The sequence below is a fragment of the Amborella trichopoda genome, chromosome 5 (assembly GCF_054954075.1).
Source record: "Amborella trichopoda isolate Santa Cruz 75 chromosome 5, AtrichopodaSantaCruz75HAP2 v2.0, whole genome shotgun sequence".
Taxonomy (NCBI): Eukaryota; Viridiplantae; Streptophyta; class Magnoliopsida; order Amborellales; family Amborellaceae; genus Amborella; species Amborella trichopoda.
The window spans coordinates 22,001,124-22,025,839 of NC_142340.1; positions in this window are offsets into that span (position 1 = coordinate 22,001,124).

A 24,716-nucleotide genomic window follows, 5' to 3' on the forward strand; every position below is an offset into this window, starting at 1 on the left:
AGCCGAGACAGGTATTGTCTATCCCGGTATGATGTAAAAGGTCTGGTGTATCGTCCATCACTGCATGACACTAAACTGCTTAGAGGGCTCTATGGTTACAGGAGTTGAAATTGCTAACCAACATTGTTTTTCGAAATATCTTCCTCTTCAAAATTTTCATTATAAGTCTTGTGTTTTCAAAAACTTTAATTTCTTTGTTAAAATCGTGGCCTTTCCCTACTCCGGGTTTTGTTTCAAATCCCTTCCTACATTCAAAATTTTCTAAAAAGACTTGTAACAAACAAAGGAGCTTGGACACTCATATATGATGAATACCGCAATTGCCGCATCGCTACATCGTCTCTCACTTCGAATTCGGCTACACAAGTCTCGTCCTATAAAAGCTTTTCCTATAGACAGCCTTAGGAAACCCCTAAGGAAATCAAAGAAATTGATTCACCTCGAGTTTCAAGCTTGCGTAACTCACCGACACCTCACGCTGAAAACCCTAGGATGAAAATGCCCTAGGTGGGTGAGCATGGGAGTGCAATGACTTGGAGGAATAGTTGATGTGTCATCTGCCCACGTGACGTCGGGATGAAATTCATCTTTGACATTCTTCTGCCCCTCAAAGGACAAGGAGCGTCAAAGATTCTATTGTTGCTACTCACTTGTCCCTTGAAGGACAGGGAGTGCGCGTTTGCCTGCCCCTCTAAGGATAGAGAACGACATCGTGTCTACTTCTTTGCCACTCTCATGTCCCTCGAAGGACATGAAGTGCCAAAGAGGGGCAATTGTAGACACCCGCTTTAAATCTGGCAAGTTTTGTGGTTTTCTTAGACCCTTAGGATCAAATTGGCCCAGTGAATCCAAAATCCATAGGTCACACAATTTACCCTATGATCCGGAACCATTCTGCCAGCCCAGAACCCAACAAATGCCTGTTTTGACCCAAAATCCAGTAAACGCGTTGTTTTACAAAACAAATCATTAAAAATAGAAAAGACTCTGTTTTGACCCAAATTTTCTTTGAGAGAGTCACAAGAGGCTGAGGAAGACACCCAAATTGAAAAAACAAATTTGGAAGGGCTTTTACTTGATCTACATGGGGCAGGCCGCCCAAGCGACACTCCAAGTCATCCTGCAAATGCCCTATTTTACCAAAAATATCATTAAAAATAGTAAAAGACTATGTTTCATTTTCACCCAAATTTTTTATGGTAGCTTCAAGAGAGGCTAAGGAACACATTTGAAAAGAAAATTTTCAATTTGGACAAGTTTTGGTTTGGGCGACATGGGGCATGCCGCCCAGTCGACATGACTCGTGCCGCCCATACCCGTTTTCCCCAACTGCATTTTTATCATTTTTCGTGTTTTTAGGGTTATCTTGTGGGTGGTTTGGCCGCGTGATGCTATTAAAAATAAATAAATAAATAAAATAAAATAAAATAAAAGATTGTTTTGACCAAGGGATTTGTTAGTTACAGGATAACTCTACCCCAACAAATCCCTCGTTCAGATGAACTCACTTTTGGTGACCATAAAAGGATGGAAAACAAGAAGGTTAAAAAAGGAGGGACGAGACTTTTAGAAACTTTAGGCTGGAAGAGAACCCTAGGAGAGTAGAGAGACCTTCCTTGAGAAAACCCTAACCCTCTTCTTAAACCTAAGGCACAACAACCCTTGATCTAAACCATTTTTAGGGCACAACCACCCTATTACTACTAGAGACTTGTTGATCGACATCTGGACCACAAGGGAAAAAGGAACTGGTTCTGATACGGGCGAGCCCTCGAAGGCTCGAGATGCCTTGGCCATTCGGCTCGGTTCGATATTTTCTTCTCTTTCATTTCCTCTTTTCTTTTATTGTATTTATTTTATTTCGATCTAGCTTTGATTCATTCTGATTGAAATTTGTGTTTTGAAATGCTTCGGATCACGCTGGCTCCGACACAAATCTGAGAGCAGATCTGCTTGTTTCTGAGCAGATCTGATCTCATATCTGAATTCGATTGTTCCCACTTTCTCTACCATTGCTTTTTCATTTATTTTTTATCAGTTGAAAGTGTCAGATTTGAAAGATCTACATCGTTAGATCGCTCGAATATGTGCTATAAACAAGTAGAGCCCACTGAAGTGGATCCCGCTCTCCTAAAAAATTGTCTGACATGAACCTTCTCTGATGACGACCTTGAACTAGGTGGAAAGTTCCACAACCAGTCACTCTTTGCAACCGGTGAGTTGCATGCATGTCCCATCCATCTAATCATGCTAGATGGGGGGATCAGCAGTCAATCTCATCCCAATAAGGATTCTCACTCGTCTAGGGCTGGGATCTAATGACCTCACACCAACGAACATCACAGTTCAGGGGTTCAATCAGTCACGGGAGAAACCAACCGACACTGTTTGCCTTCGACTCAAGATCGGTGAATTAAATGATTACGCCTAGTTCCATGTAACCGACACCAACACCTCGTACAACATCCTCCTTGGACGCCCTTGGATGCATGATCAAGGAGTGGTTCCATACACCCTTCATCAATGCTTTAAGTACAACCGGGATGGGAGACAATACACGGTCTACGCTGACAAAAGACCGTTCCCTGTCGCCAAAACACAGTATGCCGATGCAAAGTACTACTTTTCGGAGTATCTCAAGAACCCAAGGACGATGATCGAAGATCTGTAAGAAGAGCGAAACCATCTTCACACGAGGAAGCTGAGGATTTAGGACGTGTCCTTTTGGACATGTTCAAAGATGTAAGAAATGGAAAAATCCTCCCTCTGACCTCTATCAACACCAATACTCCATATCCTCTCCCTGAAGCATTACCTGCTTCCCCTGAAGATGAGCCTCTCCCCTCCTCTTCAAGTCCAGATTTACCCCCACTGGCTGCCGAACCAATGACTACTAATGAGCTCAAAGAAGCCGTGGGAGTAGATGCTTTAGCTCCAAGGGTTACCACGTCAGATCAACGAAGGTCTTGCACATCCCTATTGTGCTTCTTGAGGCAGAAGCCTTAATACAACCACACCGCAGGATCCTTAGCATCCCAACCTCCCTAAGAGAAGAAGATGTCCCTCATCTGGCCCAAGGGCCAGCCCAGGCATGGGACCCTATAAGAGTCTTGCACATACCTGATTCCTTAGTATTAGAGAAGCTAAATGAAAACACTCTGACTCACATCAAAGCCAAGGCACTCTTGCCAAGCTGAGGAAAGAAATGCAAGACCTTCAAAACCAATTAGAAGCCCTACGTAAATGGAAGGCCAAAGTAGAAGAAACCCCTCCAGCATGGACCGCTTCAAAATCCCTAAAGGGATTCATGCCAGAATCAAAAAGCTATGATGGACAAGAGACCCCAAATAACCCATCTCGTCTAGAGGCTACAACCTCCCCTGAATGGGGTCACTATAGTTAGCATGCTTATCACATAATGAGGACAATGAACTATGAGTTCTTGATTAATCAAGGATTAAGAGGCAAAAAGGGAACAGCTACTCCGTTCGAGGTCATGGGGGCCGCAGCTGCCTACCACACCATAAGACATGGGCTCGAGTACTCTACCTCTTCTCATCTCTCCCTCTGAAAAGGCGGACACAACGAAAACCCGAAAAGGCGTTGTGGGCAAAAATGTCAAAAGATGAACACAACAAAAATCCGAAAGGGCGTTGTGGGCAAAATTGTCAAAAGATGGACATGGTGAAAACCCAAAAGGGTACCATGGGAAAAAAATCAAAAGATGGACATGGTGAAAACTCGAAAGGGCACCATGAGCAAAAGCGTCAAAAGAAAAAGAAAAGGGCATGGTAGCACCACCAGCTATCGTGGGCAAAAGTTGTTAAATAAAAAAATGGGGCATGATGAAAACCAGAAACGGCTTCGTGAGAAAATTAGGGGAAAAGGCTCCTTACTGTCATACAGTCTCCTAGAGAACAGTAATGAAAAATGAAAAGATTCAAGTCATAAATAGCACAAGCAAAGGAAAAAAGAGGCATTTCATTCATATAATCAAACTTTGTCCACAAACATCCGTATACAAAAAAAAAAGGAGGAAGGAGTGTGGCAAGCTTACTACACTCAAAAAGAAGCAAAAGTTGCAGAGGTAATGACACAAAAAAGAAGGATGGAGACAATCAGTGTAAACAAGCAAGACTTTTTCATTAAAAGAAGCTACAAATTACAGATACAACTGCGAAATTTCAAAAAAAAATCAATGCGAAAGATCACCAATGTTGTTCTTGCATCTGAGGAAAAGAGAAGCAGTTGATCATTAACGTTGCTCTTGCATCTGAGGAAGAATTGTTGATCGCCAGTGTTGCTCCACCACTAGAAAAACAAAGAACGGTATATCTGACACACAAAGCAAACTTCTCTCGCAAGGAAATGGCCTATGATGGAGAACATGCCATGTTCGCACTAAGTGTCGTTCCACATAACAACATGGAGCTCACAATTGTGCTTGAGGACTTGGCTTCCAATAGACTCTATAAGCCAGAAGGGATTCCCCTAACTGAGTTACCATCAATAAAGATACCATCTCCAAAGTCCCCAACCCTCAAAAAGTTCTTCATCGAAGGAATGTTCTCAAAAGGTCTTGCCAACAGATATGAGCACTACCCCTTATGAGTGACGATCCAAGTTGCCGAACACGCTAAGCTGTCATGTGTGTTCACTGTTGAGCACGAAAACCGTCATGTGCATTTACTGCCATTCACACTCACTGCCGAGCATGATAACTATTGGGTATGTGGTGAGTGTTTGCCGCCGTGCACGATCACTGCCATGCATGACCACCGTTGTGCATGATCACTGTCGTGGGCAACCATTGTCAAACACGCTTGCTATCGTGCAAGATTAGTCGTCGTGCACAAAAATTTAATAAGTGAGTTTACACGTGCGCACCTTACACATGTTTGTTTGAACACATTTTTCAGCACCTTGGTCCCTGATGCGGAATAAAGAGGATGTCAATAAAGCTTGACAAAACAGTGGAAATTTCGACAGTCTCATAAATGGTCATGATCTTCATAAGAACTCCCAAAGGCTAACTGTCAAGTTTCATCGCATTCCGACATGTTCAAGGCAGTGAACATAAAGAAACAATTTCAATAAATTGGCATCTAGCATCCTGAAACGGACCCGTATAACTGAAACTATATTTTCAACTTCAAATCATTGTGGGACCACCACCATTGGATTCAGCACAGTCGAAAACCCTTATGGGCCAAGTTTCGGCTTAATCGGACACTCCAGGAAAAAGTTATAAGTAAAACATTCAAACAGGAAGAGCCGCATACTATTCTCGTCTGGCCACCCTGCACCAAAACACCATTAAAGGTGGTTGTTTTCACAATCACAGGTAGTGACTTTCGGGACCCATATCTCACTCGTTCCAAGTCCAATCACACTTCGTCTCATCAAGACGAGCGTTTCGATATGTGGTGCGCCCCGTGACGACATTCGAGCAGGGAAAAAATCTAGAGAGAAATTGTCGATCCGTGAAGAAGTTGCAAAAAATTCAGCAACGAATGAGTCAAATCATGGCGCAAGCACAACGGATCGATCCAAAGTTTTCAAGATTCATGCAAATTTCAATTCTCGTGATCATAGCCTAAAAACACTATCCATGGCTCGAAATAGGTATCAAATCGATCGTCGTGCCAAGCTCTACGAGAAAATAATCGTCTTTCGATCAAACGGACATCAGAGCAACTCCGAATCAATCTTAGAAGATCACGTAAGTTCTAGGGCAGCAACAAAGACTGTTTCGATATTCCATGAATTGTTAGGTAGGGGCAAAACAGTCATTTTGTATCATATTTTTTTAATTTTCTTTGATTCAATTAAATTGTAATTATCTTCAAGTTATGTAGTTTTTGAGCATCCACGCATGTTTGAGTCAAATTCCATATAAACATGCTAAACTTAATTGTAGAGGGAGCTTCGATCATTTAATAAAATTTCAATTTCTAGCTTAAGTTTGCAGGTATATCTTGGAGAGAGAGAGGAGAGAAGAAAAGAGCCAGTACCCCTCGGTATCGTGATTTTCTCTCTCCTCCTCTTTTTTCGCTCATCTCTCTTATATCTTTCTCTCTCTTCTATTTTTGTTTTATCTTTCATTTTCTCTCTCCTCTTTCACTGGTAGAACCCTATCGCGGTATGTGTTTTTCTCATTCTCTTTTTTTTTCTTTTCCCTTCTCTTGTGGACTCGAATGACCACAACCCGTCTCTTTCCTCTTCCCTGTGGTCGCTCACGACCACAACTTTTTCCTTTCCTTCCTTATCGTCCAGCGAGACCATAATTCTCCTCTTTTCTCATTCTTTTATCCTCTACCTGTTCACCTGCTTTTATTGCACTCTCATATCTTACTGCACTCTCATATCTATTTCCTCGATCTTGCCCTTATGTCTACCTTCATTTCTTTTTTCAGTGTACCTTTACATCCTTTTCTTTCCCTCTCACGTTACGTGATCCTGCATGACCATCATTCCCCAAATCGTCATAACCTAGCGCTGTTGGTGCAAATTTCAACCTAGCGCTGTTGGTGCAAATTTCAACCTAGCGCCTGCTGTGAGCTCATCCACCCTCTTACTATCGCCCGCTATGAGCTCATCCAACCTCTTCTTATCGTTTGCTGTGCGCTTATCCATCCTCTTCTTATCGTTGGCTGTGCGCTCCTCCTCCACCTTCCCGCGCGCGAGCCAATGTCCTCCTACCTTCTCTTTCCCCCATGCCCTCTCTTTTTTTTTAATGTTCTGTTTCCTCAAAAAGCTACACAAAATGGAATCGACATGGCCCCATTCTCTGCAATTCCTCCTCTTTTTCTCACTTCTCTTTTCCATGGCCTTCTCCAAATCAGTCATAGAGCCCTGCAATTCATCAAGCTCCTGCAATCCCTTCTCTCTTATCTCCTCCTCTCTGATATGAAACTCTCAGAAATATCCGCCAAATTCAACATCAACCCAATTGAGCTAGTGGGTTCAAATAATTTAGATCAACAGACCTCCCAAAATCTCATTCTCTCTGCCAAAACCACCATTAAGATCCCTATTCAATGTCCTTGTATAAATGGTGTTCGCCAGTCTGTATCGACACTTTCACTGTTCAACCAATGGAGACTATTTGTACTGGTTTTGGAAACCTGGTTAGTCTTGACCAGATAAAAGCAGCCAATGACTTGGACAATTCGTCTAGTTCTCTAGAGAATGGACAGTCTCTGAAAATCCCATTACCCTGTCACCTGCTCTGCTCCCGGCCGCGCCTTTTCCACCACTCGCCCTTCCCCTATCTCACGCTGATCCGCCACTTCCCTGCTGCGACCACCACTAGTCACACACCTTTCTCCGCCGCTGTTCTTAGCCACTTCAACCTATTGTCCCCTACCTCTGGTGGCAGAAATCTCCGCCACACTTAGCCCCAACCTGGCCGCTACGCTCACCACCACCTACGATCACCTCTGGCCAGCTTCTACTGCTGCCCTGTTTTCCTCTCTGCTGCCGCCATCCATTTGCGCACCACTCCATTTATCAGCACTCTGCTACTCTTTCGCTCACTTCATTGATCCCTATTCTTCAGCCGTCCCCAACCTGTGCTGCCCCATCAATATTTCCGCCATCCTCTCTGCATCCTGCTTTCTCTCTAATTCTAAAGGTAAACCGCACGGGCCTCCGCTCATGCTCTTCTTGCCGCTTGCAACCACCTCAGCCATCTTCACCTTTCTGCCTCGTCACCATCCTCTTCAATTACCTTGTTGCTGGTTCTCCTATCTTCTCCCTGCAAACTCTCGTTCTCTCTCTAAAAACACCCTCTACATAACCCATCTCTCTTCCATTCTTTTCGTTTCGTTTTTTTTTAGTTCTCTTTTCATTTCGTCAAAGTTTCGTCCATCTCTTCTCACTTCGTCCAACTTCGAATCTCTCCGCTCCTCAATCAATTTCCCCTTTCTTCCTTTATCTCACGGTTGCCCTTTTTTCATTCAACCTAAGAACCAATACCCCAAGCCTCTTTCTCTCTCTCTCTGGACTAAAAAAAACCAATAGCCGACTTCACTCACTCTCTCATATAAATAACATAGTAAATGACTTCTCTCCCTCTTTCACCAACTTTCCTTTTTTTCTTTAATCTTATTTTACCTCATCTCACTTATATTATTTTATTTTACTTTAATTTATTTCATGCCATTTTTCTTTTATGCCATTTATTTTGTCTTATAATCCCTTATCTTATTTTCTTCATTTATTTTTTAGTTATTTATTTTAATTTATCTTATTTTTATTAATTTTATTTAGCTCACTTATTTTATTTTATTTCATTTTATTTATCTCTTTTATCTTATATTCCTTTACCTTATTTTATTTACTCCACTAATTTTATTTTAATTTACATTTATCTTCTTTATTTTATTTATTTTATTTTTCTCACCTCATTCATTTTATTTCATTTTCTTTTATTCCATTTTATTTTATTTATTTTATTTATTTTGTTCCACTTATTTTATCCTACTGTCCCTTACTCTATTTTTATTCATTTATTTTAATCATCTCATTTTATTTTATTTTCTTCCATTCTTTTTATTTTATTTTACTTTATTTTATTTATTTCACTTCACTTCATTCCATTTTAATCCTAATTCCATTTCCTAATTTTATTTTATCTTTATTTTTATTTTAATTCATCTCTTTCATTTTTATTTCATCTTGTAAAAAGGTGGGGACCTTGCCCCACTTGTCGGTACTTCTAATATGTGTGTGCGTGTCGGTACTTCTAATATGTGTGTGCGTATTTGCAGCAAATGAGAAACAGGTCAAGGGAGGCGATTCCAAGCTAGCCATAGGCCAGGGGGACTTTCCAACGTGATCTAAGAGGGTGTCCACGCGACCCAGCCCGAACGTGTCACGAACCCACGTGAGGTAAGTCCCGCCTCACGACCCTAATTCCTCTCTCACCGGTTGGTAATACCTGCTCTTGTTCTTGAGCAAGGTTCTCGAGCGAGCGATCTCAAATCCCGGGTTCCCCTAAAACCCAAGATCCGTGTCGCCAGATCACCTAGATCTGGAGGGCGAGATCAAGGAACCTAACCAGTGTTCTCATGTGACCCCTCGACTTGCCTGACCCTTCGGTGGCCTTGTGACCCCTCGACTTCCCGGTGACCCTTGGGCTGCCTGACCCTTCAACTGCCTGCGACCCTTCACCCCACCAACGCCCTCCGACTTCTCTCGCCAGTAAACCCTCATCGGGAAGCCCCTAAGCGCCCGGTGGCACACTACCGCACAAGGCTTTCACTGCCAGACACGCGCCTGTTGACGAAAAACCACAGTGAAACCTCCACCTTCCCTAGGCTTTTCCTACAATCCACCAAAAAAACCTCCACAAACCAGTACTCGCTCGACCAGAAAACTCCCCATCAGGCACTCACTTTCACTCGAAAAATGCTGCAACCCCTGTGTTCGCTGTAAAAGTCCCAACCGGAACTTCCCCTGTCACCCCGGTGAATCCTCTTCCCCGTCGGAAAACCATCTTCTTCTCTGTGCTCTCTATCTTTTTCTCCCATTGCCAAAACTCTTCTTGTCGGAAACTATCTCACAACGTATAAGAAACATGCTGCCAAACCTTAGCCATTTTTACCTTCAGTAAAATAGTAAAAGGGTATCTACCCCTTTTATACCTCGTGCTTCCCAAATCTGCTTCGTACATGTAGATTCAGAAGGCCAAACGGCGACATGCCGGGCTGAGTCTAGGCCCAAGCCCAAAAATGCTACTGCCAAGCGCGCCCCTCATCCAATGTTGTCATCGAGCATGAATGTTGCCACCAAGCGCTTTTCCTTGTCGAATGTTGCCGTCGAACGCGTTCCCTCGCCACACATTGTCGCCGAGCGCGTTCTCTCGCCACATATTCTACAGAGCGCGTTCTCTCGCCGCATCCGCTGCCAAGTGCATCCCTTTGTCAAGTGTTGTCGAGCGCGTTCCCTTTGCAAATACATCCGTGCACGCTTTACCATTGTGCACACTCTGATGCTCACTGCCTTGCGCACATCACTACGGCGTGCACTTTGCTAGCAAGAGCAACTGACTTCCATAGACCACCACCGAGTGCAATCACTGCCGAACGAATCCCTTCTGCCTCTGCACCCATGCCTTTTGCATGCACCTCCACGCATGCCTTCCCTAGCTGACCCGTTTGTGTGCGCATCAGCAAGGATCAACCCTCAGCACCTTGCCACCCCCAATGGAAGTCATATTCATCTTTAATCCCAATGAGTTCGCTTCTGCCTACCATTCCTCACTGGGCCACCTTCACCATATGAACCCACTGCCCATAAATGACCTCGGGCATTTCATCCCCAGTGAGTCAGATCACCATCCACAGGCCCATTCCCCATGGAGCCTCATCCATTTCGCATCTCCTTGTGAGTCCACCCCTCATTGGCAACCCACATACTTGGCGACTCATACGCGGTCCAGTTGCATGACCGTAAACTGTAGCACACGTCCTGGCCGCATGATGCTAAACTGCTTCTCGCAATTATCCAACTGTATGACCCTAAACTATAGTGCACGTCCTGGCCTCATGACGTTAAACTGCTTCGCACAATGGTCTAGTTGTATGACCCTAAACTATAGTGCACATCCTGACCGCATGACGTTAAACTGCTTTGCACAACAATCCAGTTGTATGACCCTAAATTATAGTGCACGTCCTGGCTGCATGATGTTAAACTGCTTCGCACAACAGTCCAGTTGTAACCCTAACCTATAGTGCACGTCCTGGCCGCATGACGTTAAATTGCTTTGCGCAACGGTCTAGCTGTATGACCCTAAACTATAGTCCATGTCTTGGCTACATGATGATAAACTTCTTCGCACAACGGTCCAGCTGTATGACCCTAAATTATAGTGCACGTCTTGGCCGCATGCCGATAAACTACTTCACACAATGGTCCAGCTGTATGATCATAAACTATAGTGCACATCCTGCCGGCATGACGTTAAACTGCTTTACGCAACGGTCCAGTTGTATGACCATAATATAGTACATGTCCTGACCGCATGATGATAAACTATGTAGCTCAAGTCCAGGTGGCATGACCTTAAACACACCTTCATACACGTCCATAAATCTCCATTTCCTCCCCAACGAGTTCATCTCCATAACCCTTCAAGAACTCGCAAAATTTCCTAGTGAGTCACACCCACACTAACGAAATCACCGTCAGCCATTCCACCATCCATACGTATCTTTAGCTAGTGGGTCACCATTATCCACCTCCCATCCAGACACAATCCATCATTCACAGACAGTCTTGTGTCATTACCCCAAAGTGAGTCAAACCACCACCATAATCACTCCATGACCATCACAGACTATCATCCATCGCCATCACGGTCTAGCTGTATGACCCTAAACTATAGTGCATGTTCTGGCCTCATGATGATAAACTGCTTTGCTCAGGTCTCGGAGGCATGACCTTAAACTTGCCCCCATAAAAAAAAAAAAAAGGCATGGTGTAAACCTGAAAGGGGAATGCCATGAGTAAAAATGACAAACGAGCTGGGTCACGAAACCACGAGTAAGAGTGTTCCGCAAAATAAAAATCGAGCACGGTGCAAAGGGCACCGTGAGCAAAAATGGCAAAAGGTCAGGCATGGGTCCTCAGGTCATGAGTAAAAGAGCCTAATTAAAAGGAGGTAGGTGAAAATCGTCTCTTTAGCACTGCTTCCCCTTGTCCAAGTAAAAACCCGCCAGGACACTCTAACCAATAAGCAGGTTGATGCAGCGCTCCCCTCCATAGGCGGCTCAGCCGGCATTTCAAGAAAATTCCTCAATAACAGAATACCCTCTTATTGGGACCCAAAAACAAGATCATTCACAGGCAAGAAACTGTCAAATCAGGCCAAGCAAACCTGGTGAGGCTGGAAACACTGCTGCTCATACATCCAATAGGGTGTACACTTTAAAATCATCCCGCTATGCGTCCAACGGGGTGTAACAATAAAATCATCCCTCAAGATCCATTACAGGCAAGAAACTGTCAAATCAGTCCAAGCAAACCTGGTGAGGCTACAAACAACGCCGCTCATACATCCAATAGGGTGTAGACTTTAAAATCATCCCGTCATACGTCCAACAAGGTGTAGATGTTAAAATCATCCCTCAAGATCCATTAAAGGCAAGAAACTGTCAAATCAGATAAATACATGCCCACAGCAACCAGGGTGAAGCCCCTAGTGGCCGCCTCGCCAAAACCCCTCCCTGGCCGGACCAAACATTCAGGACAGCCAACAAAAAGCACCCGATTGGGCTCGACAGGATGGAACCCACAAGGGTACCATGTTTGTCAAAGCAAACCTGGTGTAACAGAAAACAATCCCACCAATATGTCCAACAAAGGTGAGGACTTTAAACACATCCCCCAAAAGTCTCCACGTCTAGGTCCATGACAAGGTCCCCAGTCGTCTGACACCTTGGTCACCCCTCCAGGAAGCAGCTTTGCACGAGTGTCCCTTTGGCTTTCATGCGATCCGGTGGCCAGGAATAAAACTAAAGTCGAAGGAACAATTTTGTTTCCGAATGTTATACTTCTCTCTTCTCTCGAAGCACAAAATTTGGTGGGGCAAGTTGTTTGAGGTCATTTTCCATCGCTTGTATCTACGGTTGAAATAAGGAGAGAGCAGTTTACGACCTAGGTCCGTAGGTAACAAAATTCTTATGGACTACGGAAGTCGTAGGTCAATAATCCCTGATCTAGAAGTGAAATTTTCAACAGTGTCATAATGGCCCAAGAAGATTCAAAATCGTGCCTAAGAGTCTCCTAAGAATACCTGCCAAGTTTCGCCGCAATCTGACGAGTTTAAGGTAGTGCAGACAACAAAACAATTTTGAAATTCTGCCTCTATCGTGCTAAAAATAGAATCTGAACTATAGCACCATTATCGAAGTGTCAAATTGTCTCCAGATCATCTCCACTGGATTCAGAACATTAGAAAACCCACGGATACCAATTTTTGATGCATTTGGACCCTTTTAGAGCAAGTTATGGCCATATTACCCAAAATAGGTACGTCGTAGACTATTACGATGCACCCTCGGTGAATTTCCATTATTGGAAAATGTGATTCTCAATTTTAGGGACAAACTTCATATGGCTGTATCTTCCTCATCCCTGGTTAGATTGAGCCCAAATTTTGGGAGCATGTTCGTCTCGACGACCCGGTCGATCTGATATATGGCACGCATGATAACATGGCCCAAGCTGAGAGAAATCGAATAGAGAAGTTCAGAAAACTTTCAAAAGTAGTAGGAAATTTTCAGCAACATGTCTCCCCGATCAAACAACCATATCACGATGCTCGCGCAATGGATCGACCTCAAACTACCCATTACGAGCACAAGGTCAGAGGCTTCATTTGAGCTGAACGTCGCACGTGATGGATGGCTAAATTCGACCCATGATGAGTCTGAAGTTGCTATAATTCCGGCCACCAGAATCCAAACTCTAGTCAAAGTTTCTCAATTTGGAAAATGGTCGTCCGAGCACCAAATCGATTCGCTCTTTTCGCAAAACAATTGTGGAAATATGATCGACATGCTATAATAAAGAAACCGATGAAAAGATCTTAAATCTAAAGATTGCACATTTTCCCATGTTTGTTGCATCATAATCGTGGCCCGAGAATCGGATCCATGGTTCAAAAAGGGTATCAAAACGATCGTAATTCTAAGCTGATCAAGAAAAGAATAATCTTTTAGGTAGATGAAGATCAGAAGGACCCCGAACAGATCTCGGAAGATCGTGCAGATTCAATGGTCATTACAAAGAATGATTCAAAATTTCATGGATTGTTAATGCAGGGGCAAAATCATCATTTTACCCTTAAGAAAAAAAAATTTAATTCATTTAATTGTTAATTTTTATCAAGTTAGAAATTGATCATCCACCCATGTTTGGGCTCCACTTCTTTATAAGAACGTACCCTCTACATGTAAAGGGCCCTTCTTTTGATCAATAAAAAATTCCCTTTCGCTTGAGTTTTGGGTCATGGCTTGAAGAGAGAGAGGAGAGAGAAAATTTGGATGGGTACCCCTAGGTCTCAAAGGTAACTTCTCTCTCTTTTTTCTTGTTTCTCTCTCTTCTTTCTCTCTCTCCCTTCTTTCTCTCTCCCATCTTTCTCTCTCTTCTTTCTCTCTTTCTCTCTCCCTTCTTTCTCTCTCTTCTTCCTCTCTCCTTTCTTTCCCTCTCTTCTTTCTCTCTCTCCCTTCTCTCTCTTCTTTCTCTCTTTCTTCTGTTGTGCACGGTAGTGAAATCTGCCAAACATGACTTTCTCTTCTTTCTTTCTCTTCTTTCTCTTGTTTCTTTCTCTTCTCTCTCTTCTTTCCTTTCTTCTTTCTCTTCTTTCGTTTCTCTCTCTCTTCTTTCCTTTTCTCTCTCTCTTCTTTCCTTTTCTCTTTCTTCTTCTTTCCTTTCTTCTTTTTCTTCTTTCATTTCTCTCTCTTCTTCTTTCCTTTCCGTTTTCTTCTTTCCTTTTTTTTTTTTCTTCTTTCCTTTTGTTTGAACGCATTTTTCAGCACCTTGGTCCCTAATAAGAAGCAGGTCAATAAAGCATACAAAACAGTGAAAATTTTGACAGTCTCATAATTTCTCCAGAATTGGTGAAGATCTTTATCAGCACTTCAAGATACCACCTGCCAAGTTTTATCACGATCAGACATGTCTAAGGTAGTGAACACAATGAAACAATTTTAGCAAAATCAGTCTTTCGCACCCTGACGTGGACCCCGTAACTAGAGCCATACTTTTGGTACGTCAAACAGCTGCGTACCACTGCTATTGGATATGACACGGTCGAAAACCCCTATAGGTCAAGTTCCGGCTTCAGCACGCACTCCAAGACAAAGTTATGAGTAAAATACCAAAAATAGGTAGGCCGCACACTATTCCCGTGTGGCCACCCTGCACTAAAACACCATTAAAGGTGGTTGTTTTTACAGTCATGGGCAGTCACTTTCGGGGCCTATATCTCACTCGTTCCAAGTCGGATCGCTCCCAAATTTGGTGAGCGTATTCATCTCATCAAGATGAGTAATTCAATATGTGGTACACCACGTGACGATGCCCCAGCAAGGAGAGAAACTAGAAGGAAGTTGCTGATCCATGAAGGAAGTTGCAGAAAATTCAGCAGCAGCATGCCTCATTCGAGCAGCCAGATCACAACGCTCGCATACCCGATCAACACGAAACTAATTGCATTATGTGCTGAGGTCTGAGGCTATCTCTGGTCCGAACCTTACATACAATGAATGGTTGAATTTCACAATTGGATGCGTCAAAGCTGCTTTAAAATCTGGCCCCCAGATTGCAAGATTTCAGCCAAAAACTCAAGACGACGAAATCAAGTTGCGTTTGTTGCAACGTGATCATGGCGGCATGCTCAGTGTAATTCAGTAACTAAATCACAAAGAAACATCATAGAACGAGCACACAATCGATCCAAAGATTTTAAGATTCATCTAAAATTCAAGTCTCATAATCATGGTTCAAAACCACGATTCATAGCTTGAAGTTGGTATCAAAATGATCATCATGCCGAGTTCTACAAGAAAACAATAATCTTTCGATCAAACGAGCATTAGAACAACCCTGGGTCAATCATAAAAGATCATGCAAGTTTTCGAGCAGTAGCAAGGACTGTTATGGAATTCCACACATTTTTAGGTAGGGGCAAAACAGTCATTTTGTATCCATTTTTAGAATTTCTTTTAATTCAAATAAATTGTAATTATCTTCAATTCTATGTAGTTTTTGGGCATACACCCACGTTTTAGCCCAATCCTATATAAACAAGCAATGCCTCATTGTATAAAGGCCGGATTCATTTTTCTTGGATCAATCAATAAAGTTTTGAGTTTTGCTTAAGCTTGTGGGTACATCTTGGAGAGAGAGATAAGAGAGAAGAAAAGGGCTGGTACCCTTCGAGAAGGTAACTTTCTCTCTCCTCCCATCTTTCTCTCTCCTCCCCTCTTTTTCTCATCTCTATCTATCTCTTTCTCTCACTTTTTCCCATCTCTCTTTCTCTCTCTTCTTCTCGTCTTTATCTTTTTCTCTCTCTTTTTCTCATCTCTATCTATCTCCTTCTCTCTCTTTTTCTCATTTTTATCTCTTTCTTTCTCTTCTATCATAGTCGGCGAAGCCTAACGCTGGCTCGATTTCTCTCTCTCTTTCTCTTCAATCACAGTCGACGAAGTTTAATGCCAGCTCTAGTTCTTTCTCTCTTTCTCTTTTGTCACAGTCTGCGAAGCCTAACGCCGGCTGGATTTCTCTCTCTCTTCTTTTCTGTCACAGTCGGTGAAGCCTAGTACCGGCTGAATTTCTCTATCTCTCTCTTCTATCATAGTTGGTGAACGCCAGGACTCCAAAAATATGAGCTCTAAGGAAAAGATTTCGATAGCCTGAATCCAGTTGCAAAAGGACTCAATAGACAAAAGATTCGCCAAGACTGCAAGACAAGTCTCATGAGGAAGAACATTATTCCCACGAAGTCACAAACACACTCTAAAAATAAACAAAGGCAAGAAATTGACAAAGCTAGGGTGAACCTACCAGAGACTTCAACTCGCTTAGTCGACAGACCCAAACCTTTGGGACCGGTTAACAAAACTGCCCCCGGCTGGACCCGGTAGATGAGACCTATAGTAGTATTCTGACTGTCAAAAGCAAATCTGGTGTAGCAACAAACAGTGCCGACCAAAGCAAACAAACGAACCCAGAGCAAATGGGAACAATGCCCTTCAACATGGCACTCAATTACCAAAGGAGCCCGATTTTGACTAACAAGGTCCGTACAAAATCCTCAGCTTCAGAATCACCAACAATTCACATGAGGGTGAGGACTTCAAATAGATCCCTCAAAAAAGTCTTTCTCCCCGTAAAAACTCCACAGACGGACCCGCAAATAATGTATCCCTACGTCTAAGCATCCAAGTTACACCATTACGTGAATCTCCTCAACGCTCACGTGGTCCGGTGGCTAGGATGAAAAAAGTAAAAGCCGAAGGAAACTTTCTTAATATTGTCCTCTTGCTTCTCTTGAAGCACAACAATCGGCGGGGTAAGCTGTTTAAACGCATTTTTCAACACCTTGGTCCCTGATAGAAAGCAGGTCAATAAAGCCTACAAAACAATAGAAATTTCGACAATCTCATAATTTCCCAAGAATTGCTCAAGATCTTCATCACCATTTCAAGAGATCACTTGTGAAGTTTCATCGCAATCAGACATGTCTAAGGCAGTGAACACAATGAAACAATTTCAGCAAAATCGATCTCTAGCACCCTGAAATGGACCCCATAACTAAAGCCATATTTTTTTTACGTCAAATAGCTATGGGACCACCACCAGTAGATCCGACACGGTCAAAAACCCCTATGGGTCAAGTTTCGGCTTAAGCGGGTACACCAACACAAAGTTATGGGTAAAATACCAAAAACAGGTAGGTCGCACGCTATTCCCGTCTGGCCACCCTGCAGTAAAACACCATTAAAGGTGATTCTTTTTACAGTCACGGGCAGTCACTTTCGGGGCCTATATCTTACTCGTTAAGTCGGATCGCTCCCAAATTTGGCTAACGTGTTCGTCTCATCAAGATGAGCATTTCGATATGTGATGTGCCCCGTGACGATGCCCAAGCATGGAGAAAAACTAGAAGGAAGTTGTTGATCCGTGAAGGAAGTTGCAGAAAATTCAACAGCAGCGCATCTAGATCCAGCAGCCAGATCACGATGCTCGCGTACCCAATCGGTAAGAAACCAATTGCATTATGTGCGTGAGGTCCGAGGTTATCTCTGGTCCGAACCTTGCGTACGATGAACGGTTGGATTTCAGACATGGAGGCATCAAAACTGTTGTGTCGTCATATTTTAAGATTCCGGCAAAAGACTCAAGATGACGAAATCTTCATCCAGACACGAAATCAAGTTGTGTTTGTTGCAACATGATCGTGACAACATGCTCAGTGCGATTCAGTGAAGTAATCATGAAGAAACATCAAGGAACACGCACACAATTGATCCAAAGTTTTCAAGATTCATCCAAAATTCAAGTCTCATGATCATGGTTCAAAAACATGATTTATGGCTCGAAGTTAGTATCAAAACGATCACCATGTCGAGTCCTAAAAGAAAACAATAATCTTTCGATCAAACGGGCATCAAAAGAACCCCGAGTTAGTCATGGAAGATCACGCAAGTTCTCAAGCAGTAGTAGGAACTGTTCTGAAATTCCACACATTGTTCGGTAGGGGCAAAATAGTCATTTTGCACCTATTTTTAGAATTTCTTTTAATTCAATTAAATTGTAATTCTCTTTAATTCTAGGTAGTTTTTGGATGTACACCCACGATTTAGCCCAATTCTATATAAACAAGCAATGTCTCATTATAAAAGGCCGAATTCTTTTTTCTTGGATCAATCAATAAAGTTCTAAGTTTTACTTAAGCTTATGGGTACGTCTTGGAGAGAGAGAGTGAGAGAATGAGAGAGAAAGGAGAGAGAAAAAAAGGGCTGGGACCTTTTGAAAAGGTAACTTTCTCTCTCCTCCTCTATTTCTCTCTCCTCCTCTATTTCTCTCTCCTCCCCCTTTCTCTCTCCTCCTCTTTTTCTCTCTTCTCCCCTCTTTTTCTAATCTCTATCTATCTCTTTCTCTCTCTTCTTCTCATATCTATCTCATTCTCTCTCTTCTTCTCATCTTTATCACTTTCTCTTTCTTTTTCTCATCTCTATCTATCTCTTTCTTTCTCTTCTTCTTGTCTTTATCTCTCTCTTTTTCTTATGTCACAGTCAGCGAAGCCTAGCACGGGTTTGATTTATCTCTCTCTTTCTCTTCTGTCACAGTCGGCGAAGCCTAGTGTCAGCTCAATTTATTTCTCTTTTTCTCTTCTGTCCCAGTCGGCGAAGCCTAGTGCCGACTGGATTTCTCTCTCTCTTTCTCTTTTGTCATAGTCAGCGAAGCCTAACGCCGGTTGGATTTCTCTCTCTCTCTTTTGTCACAGTCGGAGAAGCTTAGCGTCAGCTGGATTTCTCTCTGTCTTCGGTCACAGTCGGTGAAGCCTAACATAGGCTCGATTTCTCTCTCTCCTTCTCTTCTATCACAGTCGGTGAAGCCTAGCACCAGCTCGATTGCTCTCTCTCCTTCTCTTCTATCATAGTCGGTGCAGTCTAGTGCCGGCTCGATTTCTCTTTCTCTCTTTATCTTCTGTCACAGTCGGTAAAGCCTAACGGCGACTCGATTTCTCTCTCTCTTCCTCTTCTGTCACAGTCGGCGAAGCCTAACGCTAGCTCAATTTCTTTCTCTCTTTCTCTTCTGTCACAGTGGACGAAGCTTAGCGCTGGCTAGATTTCTTTCTCTCTCCTTTTCTTCTGTCATAGTCGGTGAAGCCTAGCGCCGGCTGAATTTCTCTCTCTCTCTTCTGTCACAGTCGACGAAGGCTAGCGCTGGCAGGATTTCTCTCTCTCTTTGTTCCGTCACAGTCGACGAGGCCTAGTGCCAGCTCGATTTCTCTCTCTCCTTCTCTTCTGTGGCAGTCGACGAGGCCTAGCACCGGCTCGATTGCTCTCTTTCCTTCTCTTCTGTCACAGTTGGCGAAGCCTAGTGCTGGCTTGATTACTCTCTCTCTTTCCTTCTGTCACAGTCAGCGAAACTCGCGCTCGCTGGATTTCTCTCTCTCTCTCTCTTTTCTGTCACAACTAACGTAAGCCTAGCGTTAGCTCAATTTCTCTCTCTTTCTTCTCTTCCATCACAACTGGTGTAAGCCTAGCACCGGCTGGGTTTCTCTCCTTTCTTCTCTTCTGAAATCGTCGGTGAAGTATAGCGCTAACTGCATCTCCTCTCGCTTTTCTGTCTAATACAGTCGGTGAAGCCTAGTGCCGACTGTGCCTTCTCTGTTTAACACAGTCGTCGAAGCCTAGCGCCAACTTCGTTCTCTCTCTTCTTCTGACACAGTCGGTGAAGCTTAACGTCGACTGCATTTTCTCTCTCTTTCTTTTAACACAGTCCGCAAAGCCTAATGCCAACTCCATCTTTCTCCCCCTTCTCTCCTTTATTCTCTCATCTCTCACACTTTTCTCATCCTTTCTTCCCCCTCCTTCCTTCTATTCCCTTCTTCTCTTATTTCATTTCTTATTCTTTCCTTATGACCTTCATTATGTTATCCTTTCATTCAATTGAGAGGGATCGAGGTGAGCCTCTCATGGTAGTCTTGTCGTCTAGCTGTAATGTTGTTGTGTCAGCATTACTTCGCCCGATTTATTACCACGACAGACTAACCATCGTGCTTAGCTAGTCGGTATCGGTAATGACGTCTAGTAGTAATCCTGTGAGCCGGTCTGAGTTACCGAGCCCGTTTTGCTATCATGTCGGGTCAGTTATTCACCTGCTTAGTTACTGCTTTGATCCACCCGCTCAGTCGAATTCTTCTCTCCCCCATCTTTCTTCTCTTCTTCTTTTGAATGCGCATGCTTGCGTACGTTCACCAAAGAGGAAAAGGGTGAGGTCTGACCCACCTATCTTATAACCTTTATCATATGTGTGTGATTGCAGAAAACAGAAGAATACAAGCTACGGGAGGCTTTCTTCATGATTTAAGAGGGCGATGGCGCCCACGCGAGCCAGCCTGAGTAAGTCCCGAACCCACCTTAAATTCCTCTCTCACAGGTTAGTAACACCTACCCCCGTTCTCAAACGACTAAGAGAGCGATCTCAAAAACGTCACGGGTCTCCCTTGAAACCCGAGACGCTTGCCACCCGATAGTCAAAAGATCTGGAGGGCGAGATCGAGGCACCTAACCACATTTATCTTTCTTCTTCTTTTCTTCCTCTCTCTTCTTCTTTCCTTTCTCTCTCTTCTCTTTTCTCTGTCTTGCACGATATTGAACACTGTCGAGCTTGAACGACCTTCTCTCTCTTCTCTTTTCTCTATCTCACATAACAGTGAACACTGTCGAGCACGACCTTCTCTCTCTTCTCTTTTCTCTATCTCACACGGCAGTAAACACTGTCGAGCGCAACCTTCTTTCTCTTCTCTCTTCTCTCTGTCTTGCACGGCAGTGAACATTGTCGAGTGTGACTTTCTCTCTCTTCTCTTTTCTCTATCTCGTACAGTAGTGAGCACTGTCGAGCGCGACCTTCTCTCTTCTCTCTTCTCTCTTCTCTCTTCTCTCTTCTCTCTTCTCTCTTCTCTCTTCTCTCTTCGCTCTTCTTTCTTCTCACTTCTTTTTGTCTCACACAACAGCAAGTGTAACTCTATCTCTCTATTCTCTTCTTTTTGTCTCGTATGGCAGTGACACTGTCGAGCACGACTCTCTCTCTTCTCTCTTCTTTCTGTCTTGTGTGGTAGCACACACTGTCGGGTGTGACACTTCTTTCTTTCTTTTTCTCTATTTTGCACGGCAATGCGTACTGCCAAGCATGATCTCTATCCTCTTTCTCTTTTCTCTCTCCTTTGCTTGTTTGACCAGAGGGCAAGCTAAGTCTTATGCTACCTGTTAGTCTTGTCACCGAGAAGCCTAGCCGTCGTGCCGGTCTAGTTACCGTGCACGTCTAACTGCTGTGTCAGACCAGCCGTTGCACCATAATAACCGTTGTGCCAGGGTTGTTGTCGAGTAGCCTAGCCATTGTGCCAGTCTAGTTACGGTGCCCGTCTACCTGCCGTGCCTGACCAGCCACCGTGCCAGTCTTACCATTGTGTCAGTCTAGCCACCCGGTCAAATTTCTTCTCTCTATTTCACCTTCTCTTATCTCTTTTCTTCTTTTCCTCTATAAAGCAAATACTTATTTTTCTCCATCTCTAAAGGATCTGGGTGAAAAACAAACCAGCCTTCGTTCCTCTTTTCTCTCTTCTCAAAAGTGCATTTTATCTCTGAAGTGTTGGTTGAAAGCCAAACCAGCCTCTGTTTCTCTTTTCTCTTTTCTCTTTAAAAAATATATTTTCTTTGGAGGACAAGTTGAAAGAGATACTAGCCTTCATTCTTTTTTCTTTCTTTCTTTTCCAAAATACACGTCACCTTTGAAGTACAGGGTGAAAAGTAGACCAGCCTTCGATTTCTTCTTTCTTTATTTCCCTGAAGTACTGGGTGAAAAGCATACCAGCCTTTAGTTTCTTTCTCTTTCCTTTGGAGTACTAAGTGAAAAGCAAACCAACCTTCAATTTCTTCTTTATTTAGTTGGAGCACTAGGTGAAAAACAGACCAGCCTCTGATTCCTTTCTTCTCTTTGCTTTGAAGTATTGGGTGAAAAGCAAACCAGCCTTCAAATCATTCTTTCTTTCCTCTTTTATTGTAACATATATACTAAGAGTCCCTTGTCAAGCAGACGCAGTAAGGCAGTCAAATTGACACAGACTCTATCATGTTATTTTCCATTTTTCGTCGAGTACTCATGCATATGTGCGCTCACCCTATGATAAGGTGGGGTCCTCAGGCCCACTTGGTCAGAAGAAGTAAGCCAAGGGAGATGATTTTGAACCTGCCACAGGTCAAGGGGGCACTCTACTTGATCTAAGAGGGTGCCCATGCGAGTTAGCCCGAGCGTGTCATGGACCTACGTGAGGTAAGTCCCGCCTCACGACTAAATTTCTCTCTCACCCGTTGGTATTCCTGCCCGCGTCTTCCTTATGCGGTGCACGAGAGAGCGGTCCCAGGTCCATCTCAAACTCGGAGCCACACCACCAGGTCATCCTGACCTGAGGGCGAAATCGAGGCACCTAACCACAACTATAAAACCTTCAGTTTTAGAAGTATGTTTTCTCCTTCACTACAAGAAGTTAAACTGTTAGTCGATCTACCCTCTCTCTCGAAGAAAGACGTAAAAGAGCCGAGACAAGAAAGACGTTTAACCCCGTATGACGTTAAAGGTCGGATGTATTCAAAAAATGCCTAGCCCCGTATGACATAAAAGGTTGGGTGTATCCCTCTAGCCACTTATGATGTAAAGGGTCGGGTGCATAAGTTCATCACTGCATATCGTTAAACTGCTTAGAGGGCTTTATGGTTGCAGGAGCTAAAACTTCAAACTAAACATTTGTTTTTTAAAATATCTTTCTTTTTTCAAAATGATTCACTATATGTCTTGGAGGGAAAGTTGGTGTGCCCTCTGATCATGTGACATCAGATAAATTAACATGTCAGCAGTGTCTACTTCTTTGACACTCACATGTCCCTCGAATGACAGGACGCGCCAAAAAGGGGCAACTGTAGACATCCCATTTTGAAAACCGGCAAATTCAATAGTTTTCTAAACCATAGAAAGCCTTAAGGCCACACTATCCAAGTAAATCCCTAGACCATAAACCACCATATTCTATACTACCTGCCCTATGATCCAAAATCCTGCAAAACACCCTATTTTAGTAAAAAAAATCACTTCAAATATCAAAGCACCTCGTTTTGACCTAAATTTTGGCAGACAACATCATAAGAGCTCGTAAATCCCCACATAATTGGAATTGGCCGATTTTTGGTAGATTTGGTTTAGGCGACACCAACACCACTAGTGTCGCTTAGCCTAGTCTGACCCAAATTAGCTAATTTTTGGCAAGCAGCATCCCAACAGCCCCAAAATCAACCTAAACAAGAATCTGCGAATTCTGAGTAGATTTGGTTTGCATGACACCACTGGTGTCGCCCATCGTAGATTTACCCAAATCAACTGATTTTTTGTAGGCAGCATCCCAATAGCTTAAGAATCACCCCAAACTGGAATCTGTCAATTCTTAAGAAATTTGGTCTGGACGACCCACTGGTGTCGCCCAGCTTGGACTGTCCCAAATTGGCAGTTTTTGCATGCCAACCCTTCTCTGACCATTTTTGGGTAGATTCATTGAATCCGGACCGTTTTTCTTGGGCAACACCATTGGCGTCGCCAAGATTTTTATCCCAAAACAGCAATTCGGGGTAGAAAATCCATTTGAAATTGGTAGTTACCCATTCCAGCCAATTTTCAACCTCTAAAAAGGGGATTTAGGGACCCATTTGAGGGTTAGACCTTGTTTGACCCATGTTAGACTGCTTAGACTTTGAAAAACCATATGCCAAGAAACCTGATATCCTGAGAAAACCCTAGATCTAGGAAGACCTTAGCTTTAGGCCATTAAACCTGCAGCCTTTAAGTTAAGAAAGTCATTCAACCAAGCCAATGCCTGGTCAAAACCTAAAGAAAAACAAAGAGGCGCACGACATAAACTCAGTCGGTCCTGATAGGGGTGAGGCCTTGAATCCTTGGGAGTTCCGAGCCAACTGTCTTGGTCTGGTATATTCTTTATTCTTCCTTACATATCCTTTCATTTTTATTTATTTTATTCGAATTAAAATAGTTTTTATTATATTTTATGTAGTATTTCATATTTCATATTAATGTTGGCTATGCCACTGATCTGAGAGCAGATCTGCTCATTTCTGAGTAGACTTGGCCTTAGATCAGAATTTGATTGTCCCCACTCTCTGTCACTCTTTTAAAATAATCAATTAGTGGTTCGGATCTGGTCAAATCTCATCTTGAGATCATCTCGATCTGCATTGTGAGCAGTTGTCATCTTTAATTATAAAATTTAAAGCATAAAAAATAGTGTAGATCAATCTTATCTATGAAAACTTAAAAATCTTGAAAATTTGAGGTTTAAAATGTGTTACAAGATGCACTATTTCTAAAACTTGAAATCTATTTTTCTCTCTTGTCCATACATATTG